General features: G+C 48.4%; 1 protein-coding gene across 1 annotated transcript in view; it reads left to right on the top strand.

Moving 5' to 3' along the window:
* Window positions 1-21,710, top strand: part of LOC120916559 (receptor-type tyrosine-protein phosphatase H-like) — a 1,518,207-nt gene that overhangs the window by 674,900 nt on the left and 821,597 nt on the right. The gene's annotated exons all lie outside the window — the stretch shown is intronic.

Raw genomic sequence — 21,710 nt, 5'->3', positions numbered from 1 at the left:
TGATGAGCTGAACCAAGATAATTTACATTGGATCAGAATCAAGGCAATAATATATATTAATAAAAATACATATTTAAAAATAATATCAAAAGATAATATTATGATATAAAGAACAAAAAAATGGAAATAAAAATAGAGATAAAAATGAAAAAATAAAATAAAAATATTTATGAGGAGTATAGAAAAAGTATATTCAGGTTTGTATCCAAAATTGGTTAGCCTTGATGGCTATATGGCAAAAAGAAAACATTATTGAATGGCATTTTACATATAAAAGGATAATAGAATAATGTAGTAATAGGAAGCCCATGCTTGACTCGGCTAAAGTTCACATATTAAGGGGAGTCAGAAAGATTAGGAATTATCTATGAAGGCATTTACATCGACTTCGATGTTGAGTCCATGAGGGGTGTAACATTTTACCCTATGTATCCAGGCCATCTCAAGTTTAGAGCTGCTTGTCCACATCACAAGAATTCAAAATCAAACCTTTCATCACCTGTTCCACTGAAGGGGTTGTTTACTTACTCCAATGCCCTTGTGGGCTTCAGTATATTGGTAGAACTAAAAGACCCTTATCAGTTAGGCTTAATGAGCACATCACTAATATTCTAACCGGTTTCACCAATCATTCAGTCTCTAAGCACTACCTTTTGGCCCACAATAAAAATCCTTCTAAAACCATCTTCCTAGGTACAGATAAATACACTCCACACTGGCGAGGGGGTTCTTTAGTGAGAAGCATCTCTAAACTTGAGATGGCCTGGATACATAGGGTAAAATGTTACACCCCTCATGGACTCAACATCGAAGTCGATGTAAATGCCTGCATAGATAATTCCTAATCTTTCTGACTCCCCTTAATATGTGAACTTTAGCCGAGTCAAGCATGGGCTTCCTATTACTACATTACTCTAATGGGGTGAGTTTGTATGTATTTTTGGAGGTTTTTTCTATTATCCTTTTATATGTAAAATGCCATTCAATAGTGTTTTCTTTTTGCCATATAGCCATCAAGGCTAACCAATTTTGGATACAAACCTGAATATGATTTTTCTATACTCATCATAAATATAGGTTTTCTCTCCAACAGTGGTCATTTTTATTTATTTTTATTTTTATCTCTATTTTTATTTCCATTTTTTGTTTATTCTTTATATCATAATATTATCTTTTGATATTATTTTTAAATATGTATTTTTATTAATATATATTCTTGCCTTGATTCTGATCCAATGTAAATTATCTTGGTTCAGCTCATCATTAACTATCATCAATATCAGTTGATGCTAGTAACAAAATTCCTTTCTAATGTGACTTCCTTCTAATTTAGGAGTGACCATTAGTTTTTTGTTCATATCTCCCCTACTTATTAAATATGCTTTAGAGGGCATAGCCGGATTGCTTGACTCAGCTCGAGGCCTTGTTTGCTCTTTTTTATATGTCATTTTTGTCAAAACGGGACCTATGGGTAACCGTAGCTGTTTACATTAGGGCCGGGTCTCGGTGCGGGTCGTGGCTCCTGACGATTGGTTTGCTCACATCATGTGACGCCGGTAGGCCGCTTCTCACAGCGAGGCTTGGTTTTAATTTTTTGCTTTTATACACGGTGCGTCACCCGTTCCCCAGACTACGTCATTATTTGACGAAACGTACGTCGGGTAGGAGACTCTCTGATGCGTAGCGTTCCAGTCCACGAGGACGGGTGATCATACATAGCCGGCCGGCTCCATTTTTTAACGTTTGATCTTTTGTAAGTGTTATTTTTATTTTATTAAACCACACTTTTCTACGGTACGTCACTATTGTTGGATTCATTTCATTTTTCGGTGGTTAACTGTTGCCGTGGAAACTGGGGGAGTACCGATCCTATGAAGTTGGAGATAGTTCCGTAAAGGCCCTGGCTGGGGTTCAGCCGCAAGCCAATTAAATATATCTGTCTGGTAAGCGCATACGTTTTACGGTGTTCCCTATCGGTGGTGGTTCTCTTATTCCAAGTGTGCTATCATATGGTATTTCTCAGTCCATTCGGTACATCACTATGTGAGTTTCTTTTTCTTGGAATTCCACACTTCATCAATTGGGAGGAATCTCACCTCTGATGTTGACAGCAGCTCCATGTTAAAGGCCCTGGCTGGGGTTCAGCCGCAAGCTCAATTAGCTTGCCTTCTGGTAAGCACTACATCCTTATTAACTTCATCGGTGGTGGTTACGTTTAGCTTCACTGCATTGTTTATTTTCTCATAATTTACATTCCTTGCAATTCTGAGGACTTTTTATGGACTTTCATTTTCTGGTTTTATCAACATTGAATATCATTTTTTCAATTTTCACTTTATCAGCGCAACTTATCCCTTCCTATTCCTCCTCAATGTTCATGTTGATAGCTTCTAAGAACATTTTTGGTTCTGGTTCAATTTTTGCTGTAATATTTCACAGCAGGGCTCGTTCCAGCACTCAACTAGAGTATCTGTGAGGGGTTATGGCATCACCACCACTGCCTAAGGCTCAGTTTTTCTGCCCCTGTTTAACAGGGACGTGTAATTACAATTAGGGATGAGCCGAACCCCCCCCCCCCCCCGTTCGGTTTGCACCAGAACCTTCGAACGGACCGAACGTTTGCGCAAACATTTAGAACCCCAATGACGTCTATGGGACTCGAACGTTCGAATTCAAAAGTGCTAATTTTAAAGCCTAATATGCAAGTTATTGTCGTAAAACGTCTTTGAGAACCCAGGTCTTGCCCCAGGGAACATGTATCAATGGAAAAAAGTTTAGAAAACTGTATTTTTTTCAAGAAACAGGACTCCTGAAAAAATAGGATTTTTGTACTCACCGTAAAATCCATTTCTCTGAGTTCATGGACGGACACAGCAGCCTTTGACCTTAGGTTATATCCGCTTCTTTCAGGAGAGTTAGGCAGAAACAAAGCACTTTAAGTGTTAACAACACTTTCCTCAGTGCAGCTCCTCCCAGGGGGCATGGTTCCCCGGGTATAACCCACACCCTGCTCTAGCAGCTCCAGTTCGTAACAAGCAGTACAAACAAAAGGAGGGGTGGGTGCTGTGTCCGTCCATGAACTCAGAGAAATGGATTTTACGGTGAGTACAAAAATCCTATTTTCTCTTCCGTTCATGGACGGACACAGCAGCCTTTGACCTTAGGGATGTCCCCAAGCAGTGTCAAAAATTCGAGGGGTGGGAAAACAACACAGCAAACCAAGTTGCACCCCAAACAAAACCGGAGTTACTCAATGGAGGAACTCCAACTTTAAACTGCCGCCTGTAACACCTTGCGGCCAAATGAGGCATCAGAAGATGCACTCACATCCACCTTGTAAAACTTTGAAAAAGTGTGGACCAACGACCAGATCGCTGCCTTACACACCTGTAACACAGAGGCTTGATGCCGGAAAGCCCAAGAGGCACCGATCGCCCTGGTCAAATGCGCCGTAACCCGAAAGGGAGGCGCCCGCCCCTTCAGGGCATAGGCCTGAAGCACAACCTGTCGGATCCACCTAGAAATAGTGGCCGATGAGACTGCCAGACCCCTTTTTGGGACCAGCCACTGACACAAACAGTGAGTCCGACTTCCGGAACGGAGCCGTAGCAGATAAGTACACTCGTAGGGCCAGAACCACATCCAGGGAATGTAAAGTGGCCTCCTTCTGGTTTTTCGGCTGAGGACATAAAGATGGAAGAACAATGTCCTCATTAATGTGAAAAGCCGAAAACCACTTTCGGGAGAAAAGACAGCTGAGGTCGCAGTACCACCTTATCCTTATGGATGACCAAGTAGGGAGACAAGGCCGCCAGTTCAGATACTCGTCTGATCGAGGTAATTGCTACCAGAAAAACCACCTTCTGTGACAGAGTCAACAAAGGGATCTTTCGGATGTCCTCAAAGGGAGCATCCTGAAGCACCGAAAGGATTAAATTCAAGTCCCATGGTGGCAGTGGAGGGCGCACAGGAGGGGCCACATGCCGGACCCCCTGCACAAATGTACGCACCAAGGAGTGCGCCGAGATGTAGGCCTTCCACGTACGATGGTAAATCCTACGTGAGGTAGACTTCCATGCACGCAGCATGGTAGAGACCACTGAGCCTGATAGGCCTCGGTCCTCCAGTACCTGGCTCTCAACAGCCATGCCGTTAAAGCCAGCGACTGTAAAGCAGAGTGGAAGATCGGACCCTGCGACAGAAGATCTTCTCTCAGGGGTAGACGCCAGGGGACGTCTGCCACCAGACGCACCAGGTCCGCGTACCAGGAGCGGCGCGGCCAATCTGGGGAGATCAGGATTGTTGGAATCCCTTCGGCTTCCACTCTGCGCAGCAGGCGAGGAAGAAGCTTTAGAGGAGGGAAGGCATAAATTAGGCAATAGTGACCCCAAGGCGCCATCAACACGTCTGACGCGTCCACCCACGGGTCCTATGACCTGGCCACGAACCGTGGCACCTTTCGATTGAGGCGGGACAGAGTCTTTTGGCACAGACTCTGAAACACATCCAGGTGAAGTGACCACTCCTTGGTCTAGTGTTTGGCGACTTAGGAAGTCGGCTTGCCAATTCTGTACTCCCGGAATGTACACGGCCGACAGAGCTGGAACGGATCTTTCGGCCCACCGAAGGATGTGCGCGACCTCTGTCGCTGCAGCTGAGCTCCGTGTGGCTCCCTGATGATTGACGTATGCCACGGCCGTGGCGTTGTCGGACTGGATCCTGACCGGTCGGCCCTGCAGCTCCAGGGACCACCTGGCAAGGCACAGCTTGATTGCTCGGAGCTCCAGAACATTGATCGAAAGGCGGGACTCCTCCTGAGTCCAGCGCCCCTGGGCTGACTGTGTGTCAGGAGAGTTTAGTAGACCAGTACTGTGTGCCTACACAGAGGAGACCAAGACTGTATGCAGTGAAATAAAGGTGTTTATTTACAAATAAGTGAACAAAACATGTGGGACAACCAGTGCACAATAAACAGCAAACAGTATGTACAATCAAAGGGAGATACCGTATCCATAAAACAAAGCCAGGCCAAGGTCATACACAGGTAGAGTTGCCACCTCATCCCTTTAAAACAGAACACATATGAATTACACATGTTCTGTGGCTAATTAAGGTGGTAATTAGACTCATTTGGTGCCTTACCTGCATTAAATTAGCCTCAGAACCTGTGTAATTCATATGTGTTCTGTTTTAAAGGGATGAGGTGGCAACCCTATACACAGGGGAAGTCAGCAGATGGGTGAGGATGGGAACACAGCGGATCAGGGAGCGGATGGATGGACGGGCTGCGAGGTAGGAAATCCAAGGGAAGCAGGAATCAGGAAACAGGGAGGAAAGTCCAGGCAGGGATCAGGATCAAGGATCAGAATCAGGGTCAGGATACAGGCTCAGGATCAAGGTAAATAGACAGATACCAGGGCGAGGACTGATTGCACACGCCGGGTATATATATATGCTTGCTAATTGCGTTCAGGTCACACCTGAACGCAGGAAGGGCTGTATGCTCCATACTGCCAAGAATCCCCCGCTGGTGGACGCCAGTACTGCAGCCCAAGGATAACATAGCACCACCAGGGAAGAACTCCCCCGACAGTCCAAGACTGTCGGGAGACACAGTACTGCACGCCAAATACCAGGCAGTAACACCAGCGGGGGGAACCTTCCCTGACAGTACCCCCCCCAAAGCAGCGGCCTCCGGACGCTCCAATTAGATGTTGCTGGGGGAAGTCCGTGATGTCAAGCTGGGCAGCAGATAAAGTCACATCAAGTTGGGCCGGAGGAAGGTCCATGACTTTTAACAGGGCAAAGTGCAGCTCAAACTGGGCAGCGGGTACAGAAATCTTAGGCTGGGCAAAAAGTACATCAAGCTGGCACGCAGATAGGGGCAAGCTCCGGGCTGGGCAGCAAGCTCCGGGTCGTCGAGCTGGGCAGCAGGCTCCGGGTCGTCGAGCTGGGCAGCAGGCTCCGGGTCGTCGAGCTGGGCAGCAGGCTCCGGGTCGTCGAGCTGGGCAGCAGGCTCCGGGTCGTCGGGCTGGGCAGCAGGCTCTGGGTCGCCGGGCTGGGCAGCAAGCTCCGGGTCGTCGAGCTGGGCAGCAGGTTCCGGGTCGTCGAGCTGGGCAGCAGACAGAGGCTCCGGGTCATCGGGCTGGGCAGCAGACAGAGGCTCCGGGTCATCGGGCTGGGCAGCAGGCAGAGGCTCCGGGTCGTCGGGCTGGGCAGCAGGCAGAGGCTCCGGGTCGTCGGGCTGGGCAGCAGACAGAGGCTTAGGGTCGTCGGGCTGGGCAGCAGACAGAGGCTCAAGAAGTTGGGCGGTTGGCACTGCAACGTCAGGCGGGGTAACTGGCACGTCAGCCTGGGCAATTGGCACGACAGGCCGAGCAGCTGGAACAGGCTGGGTAACTGGCACGGAAAAAACAGGCTGGGCAACTGGCACTGGAACAGGCTGGGCCGCTGGTACAGGAATAGGCTGGGCCGCTGGTACAGGAATAGGCTGGGCCGCTGGTACAGGAATAGGCTGGGCCGCTGGTACAGGAATAGGCTGGGCAGCTGGTACAGAAACAGGCTGAACAGCTGGTACAGAAACAGGCTGAGCAGATGGCACTGGAACAGGCTGAGCAGATGAAACTGGAACAGGCTGAGCAGATGGCACTGGAACAGGCTGAGCAGATGGCACTGGAACAGGCTGAGCAGATGGCACTGGAACAGGCTGAGCAGATGGCACTGGAACAGGATGGGCAGATGGCACTGGAACAGGCTGAGCAGATGGCACTGGAACAGGATGGGCAGATGGCACTGGAACAGGCTGAACAGATGGCACTGGAACAGGCTGGGCAGATGGCCCTGGAACAGGCTGGGCAGATGGCACTGGAACAGGCTGGGCAGATGGCACTGGAACAGGCTGGGCAGATGGCACTGGAACATCAGGCTTGCATACGGGAACTTCAGGCGGAGGCACTGGCCGGAATGCAGGTAGAGGTTTGGCAGAATCAGGCTGGTTATCAGGTTCAGCTGGCATGCAAGCAGACTGGAGCAGGTTGGTTGGTGTGGAGACAGGTTGGGTTACTGGCAGGATCATTTTGGTTGGGAAAAACTTTCGTTTTTTTCTTGGGCTTAGCCACAGAAGCTCTGTAGGTAAGGGGTGCAGCGGACTGGAAAGGAGGATTGGGATATGGCAGAGAAGAGGGAACAGTAGCTGGAGGAAGTTTTTGTGGGTTTGTAGGCGGCTGAGAAGAGACAGGTGGGTTGTATGCAGGATAGGTACAGGGAGCAGAGACTGGGTATTGGTATCTGGTGGGAAGCAGTGTATACTGAGCTGCGACTGGGGTTGCCATGGGTGATGGGAGAAAAGACTCTTGAACAGGTAGGTGTCTGATGGTAGAAGTGGCTTGCTGTGGGTTTGTAGGCAGCTGAGAAGAGACAGGTGGGTTGAATGCAGGATAGGTACAGGGAGCAGAGACTGGGTATTGGTATCTGGTGGGAAGCAGTGTATACTGAGCTGCGACTGGGGTTGCTATTGGTGATGGGTGGATAGATTCTTGGAAAGGCAGGTGATTAATGGCAGGGCTGGAATGTAGTGGTTTGGCTGAAATCAGGAGATCTGACCATGCCTGCAGCACAGGTTGAACAAAAGCAGATTCACACACACCCTGTTTAATCAGAGACTGCACTGAACTAATGCACTCAGACAACTTCTGCTGGGAACAAGAGGAATAATGTTCAAAAGAAACTGGATCATCCTCTAATAACCATATCAAGGATTCAACTTGGTCACGACTGAAAGGGAGGAGAGAAATCATCACTACCATCTGGGATGAACGACAGGGCCGGTTTAACACATAAATGGATTAATGGCTGAATATCATCATAAGACATATAACCCTGATCCACCATGGAATGGGCTGATCGGATGGCTTCCATCAGCTGGTCACTTGTCCATCCCTCAAAAACCTGGCGACAATACTCCTCATCCTCCTCTGCCAGCAGAGAAAGGTAAGTGATTTCATTGAAATCCATCTTCAAAAAACGCACCGCAACAGGATGGTTCCTCAATGCAGGCATGTCTGGTCAGGGATGGCCCTGGTATACTGTCAGGAGAGTTTAGTAAACCAGTACTGTGTGCCTACACAGAGGAGACCAAGACTGTATGCAGTGAAATAAAGGTGTTTATTTACAAATAAGTGAACAAAACATGTGGAACAACCAGTGCACAATAAACAGCAAACAGTATGTACAATCAAAGGGAGATACCGTATCCATAAACAAAGCCAGGCCGAGGTCATACACAGGGGAAGTCAGCAGATGGGTGAGGATGGGAACACAGCGGATCAGGGAGCGGATGGATGGACGGGCTGCGAGGTAGGAAATCCAAGGGAAGCAGGAATCAGGAAACAGGGAGGAAAGTCCAGGCAGGGATCAGGATCAAGGATCAGAATCAGGGTCCAAAAATCAGGGTCAGGATACAGGATCAAGGTAAATAGACAGATACCAGGGCGAGGACTGATTGCACACGCCGGGTATAAATATATATATATATTCTTGCTTGCTAATTGCGTTCAGGTCACACCTGAACGCAGGAAGGGCTGTATGCTCCATACTTCCAAGAATCCCCCGCTGGTGGACGCCAATACTGCAGCCCAAGGATAACATAGCACCACCAGGGAAGAACTCCCGACAGTCCAAGACTGTCGGGAGACACCTGGTGGTGGGCCACAGTACTGCACGCCAAATACCAGGCAGTAACACCAGCGGGGGGGACCTTCCCTGACACTGTGTGCCCCAAACGCCCCCCAGCCGGAGAGGCTGGCATCCGTCGTGACCACTGTCCATTGGCACGGCAGAAAAGACTTCCCGGTCCGAAGCACCAGAGACGTCAGCCACCATACCAGGGAAGACTTGACCAGTTGACTCAACTGAATCTGGTAATCCAAAGAAGACGGGAGCTTGTCCCAACGTGACAGAATCTCCTTCTGTAGTTCCCTGGTGTGGAATTGAGCATAAGGAACAGCCTCGAAAGAGGCCACCATCAGACCCAGAACCCTCATGCAGAATCGAAGAGACGACCACTTCTGGGTCAACAACTGCTGTACTGCAGAATGCAGTGTCTGGAGTTTTTCTGTTGGGAGAAAAACTCTCGCCTCCGCGAAATCCAGGACTAGTCCCAGGTATTCCTGTCTCTGAGATGGAACCAACACTGACTTCTGGACATTCAGAAGCCAGCCGAACTCTTGGAGAGTCTGACACATGATAGACACGTCCTCTTCTATCTCTGAGCCTGAGGAAGCTCTCAGGAGAAGGTCGTCCAGATATCCCACGATAGCGATCCCCCGCTGTCTCAGCAGGGCCAGTATCGGGGCGAGCACCTTGGTGAAAACCCGTGGTGCCGAGGCCAGGCTGAACGGGAGGGCCACAAATTGAAAGTGGTCCTCTCCGATCGCAAAGCGCAGAAACCTCTGGTGCTCCATGCATATGGGAACATGTAGGTACGCGTCCATGATATCCAAGGACGCCATGAAGTCCCCCTGATGGAGTGCTGCTATTACCGAGCGAACCGACTCCATCCGGAATTTTTGCACTTTGACAAAGCAATTGAGGGCCTTGAGGTCCAGGATTGGACGGACCCCTTCCTTCTTGGGTACTACGAACAGATTGGATTAAAACCCCTGAAACCGTTCCAACGAGGGAACTGGTACAAACACCCCCCTGACCAGACCAGAGAAACTCGATCTTGTACCCCGAGGAAACTACTTTGCAAACCCAACGGTCAGAGAGAAGAGACCTCCACCGAGCCGCAAATTCGCAAAGTTGTCCCCCCACCCGAGACACGGGCAGTGGCAGACCTTCATGCGGAAGCAGGTTTGTCCGCAGGCTTGTTAGGCTTGTGGAACCAGAGGCGCTTCTGCCCTGCAGCGGGCACCTTAGCACCTTGCACACTTTTTCCCGATGCACTGGGCGCACGAAAAAAACGCTTTGGGGTAGTAAAAGAGGGCCCTTGCCTACGGCGAGGCTCCTTGCCCTTCCCAGACTGTGGGAGCAGTGTGCTCTTACCACCAGTGGTATCCTTAATGATGTCATCCAGGGACGCCCCAAAAAGCCGCTCACCCTTAAAGGGCAAATCCACCAAGGCCTTCTTGGAGGATTGGTCCGCAGACCAGCATTTCAGCCACACAAGACGGTGTAATACCACCGCATAGGCGGAGGCTCTGGAAAGCAAGGGAAGCGTATCCAGGGCCGACTCACAGACAAATTTTAGACCCTGAACCAATTGTTCAGCCAGGTCCTTGCAGGTCTCGGAAGCATCCTGCTCCTCCAGCTTCTGCAGCAACAACTTTGCCCGTTCAGTCAGTGTCTGCGACACCAGAGACAAGGCCACAACCGGTCTCACAGCCGAACCCACAACTGTGAACATAGGAGAGTGAAGGCTGTGGCCCGCTCTATCAGTGGGGTCCGTAAAAGTGGGAGTCCCTTCCACAGGCAATGTGGTGGCTTTACTCAGTCTGGACACGGGAGGGTCCACTGATGGAGGAGAGACCCACTTTTTCAAAAAGTCCTCCTCAAAGGGATAACGGACCGCAAAGTTTTTAGGAACAGCAAAAACTTTCTGTGGCGTGTCCCATTCCTTACATAGCAATTGTTCCAAATATGGAATACAGGGAAATACTTTTGCGGTGCTAGGCGGTTTGCGGAACCCAAAAGGGACCAGCACATCTGGTGCCCCCGCCAAATCCTCAAGTTTATGATTTACACGCACCGCAGAAATATGAGCTCCAACAAATTCCCTATCATTTACTGACCCTGAGACAGAGTCATCCTCACAGTCCGTGTGGGTTAAGCCTGCATCATCTGACATGACAGAACCAGATCCTGAAGCAAAAGCAGGCAATGAGTCCGTGTCAGAGATATCCCCAGAAGCAGGCTCAGGGAGGGGGTGCTTTGTACCCCACTTCTGGGCACTAGCTGCTTCAAACCTGGCGAGAAATGCGTCAAGGACAGCCGACATTGCCTCAACAGATGCGGCAGGGGGGTTAAAGTATAACTCAGGCATTGCTGGGGCGGAAACATCAGGTTCAGGTTTCCTTGTTGCCCCACCGCTGTGTACTGCAAGGCAGAACAACCCACCGGTCACCTTCTGGCTGCAAAAATAGAAGCAGAGGCCTCCCAGGGACTCACCACCCCACCCGGCTGCAGAGAGAGCTGAAAACCTGAGGTGTGCTCTGATGTGCTGGCTGTGCTGCGTCTGTCACCTCAGGGAAGATTTGCAGCGTTTTACAGCGCTCAAACTGACACAAGAGGCCAAGACATTTCCAAGATGGCCACCATATGAGGTAAAAATCACCAGTGGGCTACGGGAAAATGGCCGCCGAGCTATGTAAACTGCGACCACAGCAAAATGGCGGCCGTGGCGCAGTTTAAATTCCTCAGTGATGCACCAAACACCTCACACTACACAGCAGCATACAGCAGCACCCCCCCAGAGTAAAAACACAGTCCCCCACAACACACGGGCCCCGGATGGTAATAAAGAAGCCCCAGGAAGCCCCCCTCACAGCTGCTACCCAGTCTGGGGAAGGAGGGAGAGGAAAGGGAGAGAGGAAAGCAGGGCGGACCATCAGTCGACCTCCCCAGGGAAAACACCAGTCATACCACCTTGCCAGGGCAAGGGGACACTACTTACCAGTCCTGCTACTACCGGCATCCCGGACAGAACAAAGTCCACTAACGGCATGGCTGTCGGCCAGACACACTGTGACAAGGCCATAGAGACCGGTCATATGTGTGTCCTGGAACATGTAGTTCCCTGGCCGCCCCTGGAGCAATGGGGCCTGTCGTGGACGACCCAGAGCTGAGCTGAGGGTCGGCACACGCTCGATGGCCAAACATGGGGGGACTACAAGAGTCAAGACCCAGCCTGTCACCCAGTGGGCTGTTGATAGAAGAATCACAGGATTCAAAATGCAGGAACAAAATAATAAAAAGTAAAAAAAAAAAAAAAAAAAAAAAAAAAAAAAAAAAAAATCGCAGTACAGGAACTCCAGAGTGCCTGTCCTCTCCTGACATTCGGCAGAAAGAAACTGGAGCTGCTAGAGCAGGGTGTGGGTTATACCCGGGGAACCACGCCCCCTGGGAGGAGCTGCACTGAGGAAAGTGTTGTTAAAGTGCTTTGTTTCTGCCTAACTCTCCTGAAGGAAGCGGATATAACCTAAGGTCAAAGGCTGCTGTGTCCGTCCATGAACGGAAGAGAAAACAACCGTTTTTAAAACTTTTTTTTCCATTGATACATGTTCCCTCGGGCAAGACCCGGGTTCTCAAAGACGTTTTTTTTTATTTAAGCATCATTAAAATCACTGCTCCTGCATATTGTACCTGCTGGGTGTCTATAGTATGCCTGTGATAACGTCTTTAAATAGCACAATCACCTGCCTGCCAGTAAATTAGGAAGAACGGATCTAGCTAAGCTATACAGTGTATAAATATATGTACAACACCTGGGATGTATATATATCCTCTACACACTGTAACATTAACTGACTGGCCTGCCTGCTCTATCGACCTGCAAAAAATGACACTCTGTCTCTCTCTGTTCTCTGGTAACTGCCACAACACACTACACAAGGCCTTTTATAGTGTGGGGCGTGTACTAAACCCCCTGAGCCATAATTGACCAAAGCCACCCTGGCTTTGGCCAATTATGGCTCTCCGTTTTTTGCGCGCTGTGATTGGCCAAGCATGCGGGTCATAGTGCATGCTTGGCCAATCATCAGCGCGCAATGCCGCAGTGAATTATGGGCCGTGGCGCATTACTCGAATTTGGCGCGAACGACCCGTTTTGTTCGTATTTCGACGAACGATCGAACATACGATGTTCGAGTCGAACATACGTTCGACTCGAACACGAAGCTCATCCCTAATTACAATGTTTGCTGTAATATTTCACAGCAGGGCTTGTTTCTGCACTCAACTAGAGTATCTGTGAGGGGTTGTAGTGTTGTGGCACCACCACCACTGCCTAAGGCCCAATTTTTCTGCCCCTGTTTAACAGGGGCACGTGATTACAATTTTCGCGGTCATATTTCGCAGCAGGGCTCATTTCTGCGCTCAACATAAGTATCTATGAGGTTTTACAGTGTTGTGTCACCACCACCACTGCCTAAGGCCCAATTTTTCTGCCCCTGTTTAACAGGGGCGCGTAATTACAATTTTTGATCTACTATTTCACAGCAGGGCTTGTTCCTGCACTCATCAACAGAATCTGTGAGGGTTTACAGTGTTCTGGTACCACCAACACCTAAGGCCCAATTTTCTGCAGAGTACTGTATATAGGGCAGGCCGTACAGTATATACAAGCGGTCCCCTACTTTCAAACATCTGACTTACAAACGACTCCTACTTACAAACGGAGGGAGACAACAGGAAGTGAGAGTAAATCTACTCTTAGGAAGGGAAATTTTCTCCTGTAATATGGGAAAAATATGTCTCCACTGATGCTTTAGCACCAATCCTTGTTTCCCTTTAAAACCCAAATTTTCAAAATTCAATTGTCATTGAGACAGAAAGTGAGGTGAAATCTTCTGAGCAGACAGCAAAACAAATATTACAGGGGTGATGATAACCCTTCTTCATTGGCACTGCCTGTATACTGTATACTGTTGTTCAGAGTACTCCATTTATTGGCGTATAACACTCACTTTTTTACCCTGAAAATGGAGGGCAAACTGTGCCTGCGTGTTATACGCAGGGGGCTGTGGAAAGTTTTCTCCCTGAAACTTCCCTCTTAAAGTTAGGGTGCCGATAAATCCGGTATATAGGGCCTCGGGGCCCCACGCCTTTTCTTTTTTTAATTTGGGTGCAGTGTTCCCCTTAATACCCATACAAGACCCAAGGGGGCTGGTAATGGGCTGGGGGGAGGGGTGGTACCCATGCCGTTTTTCTCAATAATTTTTCTCCATATTGCCGGGACCCGACATTATATTATAGCCGCAAGCAGTTTTAAAATACTTTTATTCCTTTAGAAATGTCATTTTTTGCAGGGACTGTTCTAAACACGGAAAACATGCGTTACTTCACAGGCATACTATATACACCCCCCCCCCCCCCCAGGTACGATATTTAAAGGAATATTTCACTTTTATTTTTTCACTTTAAGCATCATTAAAATCACTGCACTCCTGAAAAAACTGAAGTTTTTAAAACTTTTTTTGCATTAATACATGTCCCCTGGGGCAGGACCCCAAACCTTTTTAGAACAATAACTTGCATATATTAGCCTTTAAAATTTCCACTTTTGATTTCTCACGTTCGAGTTTTATAGACTTTAACAGGGTTCGAATGTTCACACAAACTTTCGGTCCGTTTGCATGTTCTGTATGCGAACCGAATCGGGGGGTGTTTGGCTCATCCCTACATCCTACTCAAAAAGACTTGAGGCTGTAATTGGTGCCAAAGGTGCTTTAACAAAGTATTGAGCCAAGGCTGTGAATACTTATGCACATGTAAGAAAAATAAAATGGGGTTGGGACTTTGTATGAGGCATGTGGTATGCACCACCACAGGCCTCCATCCCTGTAAGGGTGTAAAAGATGGAGGGTTGGGACTTTAAATGAGATGCGATTATAGCAGTATGCGATTAAGTATATATATATATGGAAAATATAAAAAAAAAATCCATAATGACCAGGCTCAAAAATACCAACCCAAGAAGCACTATACCAAAATAATCTGTCTAACTGTATGTAATTAAAACAGAGGTTTAGTTGCAGTTATTTGCAAATACCTGGGAAGCTGCAGGCCAAGCGTCAAGGCACTCTGTGTAGCTGCAGTCCTAACTATGATTTTTAAAGCCTCCAAAGAAGGAGCCCAGGTGTGCTAATCAATAGACAGGGAGCAGATGGCAACCTAGACCTGCCCCTATCTATAGTTGGTCTGGCAAATGAGAGCACTGGAAAGACAAAAAACAGGGGTAAAACCAATACATGCCTACCAAACCAAAATACCACCAAACTAGGTGCGGACCACATCAAACTGGGTCAGCTAGTCAAAAAATTACAATGCATAAATTAACTGTTGGTGGTAGATCTGTGGAGGCACTCTGTTACACTCCTGAAAATCGCATCTCCATCCCTAGCTAATGTTAGACAAATAAAATGGGGTTGGGACTTTGTATGAGGCATGTGGTATGCACCACCACAGTCCTCCATCCCTGTAAGGGTGTAAAAAATGTGGAGGGTTGGGACTTCAAATGAGATGTGATTATAGCAGTATGCGATTAAGTATGATTAAGTATATATATATATATATATATATATATATATATATATATATATATATCATTATGGAAACAATTTTTATATTTTCCATATATATACTTAATCGCATACTGCTATAATCGCATCTAATTTAAAGTCCCAACCCTCCATTTTTTACACTTATGCACATGTAATTTTCTAAATACAAATTTGAAAAGATTTCAAACAAACTTCTTTTACATTGTCACCATGGGTTATTGTTTGTAGATTTTTGAGGAAAATAATGAATTTAATCTATTTTGGAATAAAGGCTGTAAAATAACAAAATGTGTGAAAAGTGAAGCATTGTGAATGCTTTTTGGATGTACTGTACAAGAAAAAAAAATCCCTGATCACTCACAAGTGTGGTGAAACTGAACAATTATGATGAATGTATGTAAAGGAAAATAGAAAGACATTTAAAAAATGTAAAAAAAAAAAAAGTTTTGAAAATGTAAAAAAATATATATATATTTTTTTTTAACCACTTCAGCCCCGGAAGATTTGGCCTTCTAATGACCAGGCATTTTTTGCGATAAGGCACTGCGTTGTTTTAATTGACAATTGCGCGGTCATGCAACATTTTACAAAAACAAAATTGATGTTCTTTTTTCCCCCCACAAATAGAGCTTTCTTTTGGTGGTATTTGATCACCTCTGCAATTTTTTTTGCGCTATGAAAAAAAAAAGACAATTTTGAAGCAAAAAAACAATATTTCCTGACGCATTCATGGCAGCACACACTGGGTTGTGACTCCGCCCCCACAACCTGACAGGATTGGTTAGCTATAAATTTGAAGGGGAGACACCCGGCATTATTCTCTTTTTTTATCCTCACCTGACAGGACGTGGACGTACAGCTTGTCTCCTACCGCTATCGCCCCAGCAGGTTCAGCCTCTCCTGTTTTGAAGTCCCCCTTGTACAGTCTCTAATAGAGCTTTATAGGGGGAACCCCGCTCTGGTGGTCTCAGGGGTTAATCCCGGCAAATTCCTGGCATATTTACAAGCTTTAAATAAGCTTAGACAGGCAGTGTGGCTCTCTCTCTCTCTCTCTCTCTTTCTGAGTATCCTCCTCGTTTTGTATGTTTACATTGCCTTCCTGTTCCTATTGCACATACTCATTCATTTTTCTGAACGTCGGTACCTTCCAGCAGCAGGCTCTCTGAGCCATGTAGTCCCTCGCAGCCGCCGCGTCCCCCGGGCGTACTGCGCATGCGCGCAGCGGAATGATGACGCCGGTGGTCTCCCTCGACCTCATCCAAGATGGCGCCGGGACGCTACTGCGCATGCGCATCATCAGCGCCGCGACAACGCGACTGCAGCGCAGAATTCAAAAAGACAGAAAATGTATTTTCCTCCCTAAGGCTGCTGCTTTGCCTGAATTCCACAGGGATTTCTCCCAAGGTATGCAGGTGCCTTTCCCCTTCTAGGCTTCCCTTCCCTTTTGCTTTATGCTTTGGTTTTTTTAACCACCTGTTTGCTTCCTTCCAGCTATCCACATCTGCTGCTTCCCTGTATTTCTCATGGAGCCCACTGCCCTCGCAGACCACTACCAGCAAACAAGGTATGGAGACCGTCATATTATTAGGTAAGTAGAGAAGAGACAAAAAACAGAGCCGGCTGCTAAACACTGCCTTTCTGTTGCAGTCCCATCAGGCCAAGAGACGCAAGCCCACGCCGCAGGGAGAGGTCCAGGCATTTCGTAAAAGGCTAAAAACTTGTTTTTTTTAGGAAAAGCAGGCCAAATCATGTTAGTTCTCCCTGTTGTTCCTTGGTGATCTGTTTTTTAGTTGTTTTTTTTTTGCTCTCCTTTTTTTTTTTCCTTCTATTTCTTTCCCTCCCTGACTTTATTTATCTATTTACAGTTATGTTTTCTGCGCTTAGACACTGCCCTGACGGGTCAGTATTTGGCGCATTATAAATCTATTAAATCAATCAATCAATCAATCATGCATCAAGCAGGAGGTCCCGTAAAAGTCGGTCAAGATCTTCCTCCCGCTACCATCGATCAAGGCATAGCCGATCACGCCGCAGCCGCTCTCATCGCAGACGGTCTCCCTCATTTCACCGCGAGCATTACCATACCCGTCCTGCAGCAAACGCTTGCTGGGTGTGCGGTGCTACTGCTTTGCCAGGAAAGCTAGCATGTTGTACTTGCTTTAATGAAGCAACTAGAGAAAAGGAGACGGACGCCAGGATGGCTACAGATCTCTCTTCCCGACAGCACATAGAGGAATCAGCGCAGGAATCAATCTGGACCGCAGCTCCTCTGGCCTGTGATGAGCCCACCCCAGGCACTTCATCTGCCTCTGGCCCATATGCCCAGCTAACAGAGGCTCATTCCGATCATGAAGATCGAGAGCTCGTGTCTGGATTTGACTTTGGCCTGGTCGAACCTTTTGCCTGCTCGGTTAAGGAGACAATAGGTTGGGAAGAACCCGTGACAGAACCACTGAAGGTTGGGAAATACTTCCCCGAGTTAAGGAGGGATCCCGAACTGTTTCCCTTCATTGAAGAATTGGAGGACCTCATTAAGGAGGAGTGGGAAAAACCGGACAAGCGGCCAGGTCTGTCCAACAAACTCGCTAAATTGTACCCTCTGAAAGAATATAAAGTCGCTTCCCTCATTAACGCTCCCGTTGTGAATTCGTCTCTTATGCGGCTCGCCAGGCACGTCACTCTGCCAATAGAGGACGCAGTCTCGTTCCGGGACGTTCTCGATCATAAGATCGACCTAGAGTTGAAGAAAGCATACTCCACAGCGGGGGGAGCATGTAGACCAGCTATTGCCACAGCGGCTGTCGCCAAGGCCATTTCCGCATGGGCAGCCAGCGCTGAGAAAGCTCTCCTAGAAGGTACTGACCGGGGGGACGTAATATCCTCCTTGCAGGAGATCAGGCTAGCCGGTGACTTTGTGGCAGGGGCTTCGGTGGATGTCATTCACTCTTCGGCCAGGTCCATGTTAGCCTCAGTTATGGCCCGTAGAGCCTTATGGCCGAAGCCTTGGGTCTCTGACACGGCTTCGAAATCCAACTGGTGCAAGATACCGTATGATGGCACGAACCTGTTCGGCATGAAATTGGACTCGGCAATCTCCAAGGTCACTGGGGGAAAGTCAGTGCTTATTCCCTCCGACAGGAGGCCCAAGCCTCAGAAAGGTCCTACCTTCAGGCGTAATCTGCCCGAGAGGTACAGGGAAGCCAGATCCTATCGCCCCGGCAAGGAGTTCAGAAGAGATTGGAGACCTACTCGCCCTCCCTTTGCAAGGGGTCAAAAGTCCAAGGCCATTACTGCAGGGGACCAGCAAAAGTCCTTTTGAAGTCTTGCATGCCCACCCAGCTCAGGTGGGCGCCAGGCTCAGCAGTTTCGCACAAATATGGTCGGAACACATAAAGGACCCATGGACTCTTTCTACAATAAAGCATGGCCACAAATGGAACTTTATGGGGGCATTGCCTCACGCTACCTTCCAACCCACCAAAATACCGTCTTCCCTAGACAAAAGGAAGCTACTCACTCAATACATCTTAGAACTAGTTCAGAAGGGAGCTATCGTGGAAGTTCCTTCGCACCAAAGGGGCAGGGGATTTCATTCCCCTCTCTTTTTAGTGCGAAAGAAATCAGGGGACATACGGCCCGTGCTGGACCTCAAGCGGCTCAACAGAAGGATTCAAATAGAGGCTTTCAAGATGGAGAGTCTCCAGTCCATTCTCCTGGCAGTGAATCTCGGAGATTGGATGCGGTCGATAGACTTATCAGACGCCTACCTTCATGTGCCAATTCATCCCGCATTCCAGAAGTTTCTGCGCTTTTCCATCGGCCAACATCACTACCAGTTCCGATGTCTACCATTCGGGATCTCTTCAGCTCCCAGGACATTCACAAAGGTCCTTCTCCCCCTCATAGCATTTCTCAGGGAGAAAGGGTTGCGGGTACATCATTACCTGGACAATATCCTGCTCTTAGCAGCCAATCGGGAGACTCTACTCCTCCAGCGGGAGATCCTAATCTCGACCCTCCAAAGGTTCGGCTGGTTAATCAACTGGCGGAAGAGCAGCCTTCAGCCATCACAGTCTATGGTATTCCTGGGGGCAGAATTGGATACAAAACAGAACAGAGTACAACTGCCCTTAGAGAAGGTGGAACCCTTAGTACGGAAAGTGCGGTATCTATTGTCCTCCAGTCTCACGTCTTCCAGAACCTGCCTCAGTATGCTGGGCTCGATGTCATCAACCATACCCATGGTACAATGGTCCCAATGGCACATGAGAACCTTGCAGAACACCTTTCTCAGACAATGGGACGGAGCCTCAATGCACCAACCCATCAGCGTCCCCAGCAATGTAAGGCACTCTCTTTTGTGGTGGACTTGCCCTCCCAACCTCAGAAGATTCAGGCCCATAGCTCCTTCAAAACCGGAGATAGTGACATCAGATGCAAGCGAGAGAGGTTGGGGGGCTCATTACCTGGATCAGACAGCCCAGGGTCACTGGCACTTCCCTGCTCGGGGGACAGTCTCGAATATACTGGAGCTCTGAGCGGCATTCCAGGCCCTCTTAGCCTTTGCACCTCTGCTACAAGGGAAGAGCGTCCTAATTCGGATGGACAACAGGGTGGCGGTGGCCTACATCCAGAGGCAGGGCGGTACCCGAAGCCACACTCTTCTAGAGGAAGTTCACCCCATAATGGAATGGTCCCAGGTACATCTTCTGGACCTGAGAGCAGTCTATGTTCCAGCAGCACAGAACACGCTAGCCGACTTCCTGAGCAGGGAACTTCTGTCCAACAACGAGTGGTCTCTGAATCTCCGGGAGTTCTCCGTTCTGACGGAGGCATGGGGGGTTCCGGAGATAGACCTGGCAGCAACACCAGCAAATGCCAAATGCTCAAGGTTCCTTTCCAGAGTACCCTTCCTGACAGCAGAGGGGACAGATTGCCTTCTTCACCCATGGGACTTCAATCTGGGATACATCTTTCCCCCAACTCCTTTAATAGCAAGGTTTCTATCTCGACTCCGAAGGTCATCGGCCACAGTAATCACAGTAGTACCATTCTGGCCAAGGAGGCCGTGGTTTATGACGCTCCTACAGCTCAATACCCGACCTCCAATCCACCTACCAGTTGCAGCGGATCTCCTACACCAAGGTCGGTTTCTCCATCCAGCCCCAGACAGGCTCCACCTGACAGCCTGGAGGTTGAGAGGGCTAGACTAAGAGAACAGGGATGTTCCCAGGCGGTTATAACAACTTTAATGCAAGCCAGGAAAACCTCCACAAACACCATTTACACCAGGGTTTGGGAAAGATTCGCCCAGTTGGCGCAACTTAAAGGTTGGAATCCCATCTTGCCCGATCCTTACCAGATCCTGGAATTCCTGCAAACGGGAGTTGACAAAGGCCTAAATTCAAGCACCCTAAAGGTACAGATCTCCGCTCTGTCTGCCAAAACTGGCACCAGATGGGCCTTGCATCCTTTGATCATCCAGTTCATAAAGGCATGCATAAAGATCAGACCGCCCAGAAAACCGTCCTTTCCGGCCTGGGATCTTTCGATGGTCCTCGAGGCGTTCTCCAATCCACCTTTCTTCCCACTTAACTCGATTTCTCTATGGGATCTGACCTTGAAGTTATCCTTCCTCATTGCCATTGCCTCGGCAAGGAGAGTGTCGGAGCTGCAAGCTCTCATGTCTAAGGAGCCATACCTGGTTTTTCGACCCGACAGGGTGATACTGAGACCTTCAGATCGTTTCCTTCCCAAAGTTACTTCGGCCTTCCACTACAGCCAGGACATCATCTTACCATGCCTTTCTAATGAGAGTGGCAAACCTCATGCCTTGGACATTAAGTCTACAATTTCCAAATATCTGTCGGCTACTACCCATCTTCGATCAACAGACGCCCTCTTGATTATACCTCACGGAGCCAGGCGAGGCCAGGCGGCCACTTCCCGCACCATCGCCTCTTGGCTAGTCAAGGCTATTGAAAAAGCGTATTCCACTCAACAACTGGAGATCCCGGAAGGCGTCAGGGCACACTCAACCAGGGCAGTGGCAACCTCTTGGGCAGCATATTGTGGTGTTTCCTCGGAAACTATCTGCAGAGCAGCAACCTGGTCTTCCAGGCATACCTTTATCTCCCACTACAGGGTGGACGCCGCTCTCTTGGCTACAGCCGAATTTGTCAGATCTGTCATCAGGGCCAATTCTTCTGCTCTCTAGGGAATAAAATACTTTTGCATTGAACCCTCCCGACTGGCAAGTTATTTCCCAGTGTGTGCTGCCATGAATGCGTCAGGAAAACGGAAAATTGTATACTCACCTTTCCGTAATTTTCCTTTCCTGACGCATCTTCATGGCAGCACACAGCTGCCCACCCTACTGTTCAATGATGATATTTACGGAGAATAATGCCGGGTGTCTCCCTTTCAAATTTA

This window comes from Rana temporaria, chromosome 10, assembly GCF_905171775.1.
Source record: "Rana temporaria chromosome 10, aRanTem1.1, whole genome shotgun sequence".
In the NCBI taxonomy this organism is placed as follows: Eukaryota; Metazoa; Chordata; class Amphibia; order Anura; family Ranidae; genus Rana; species Rana temporaria.
Note: the sequence above shows the minus strand (reverse complement) of the source record. Positions and strands in the feature narration are given on the sequence as shown.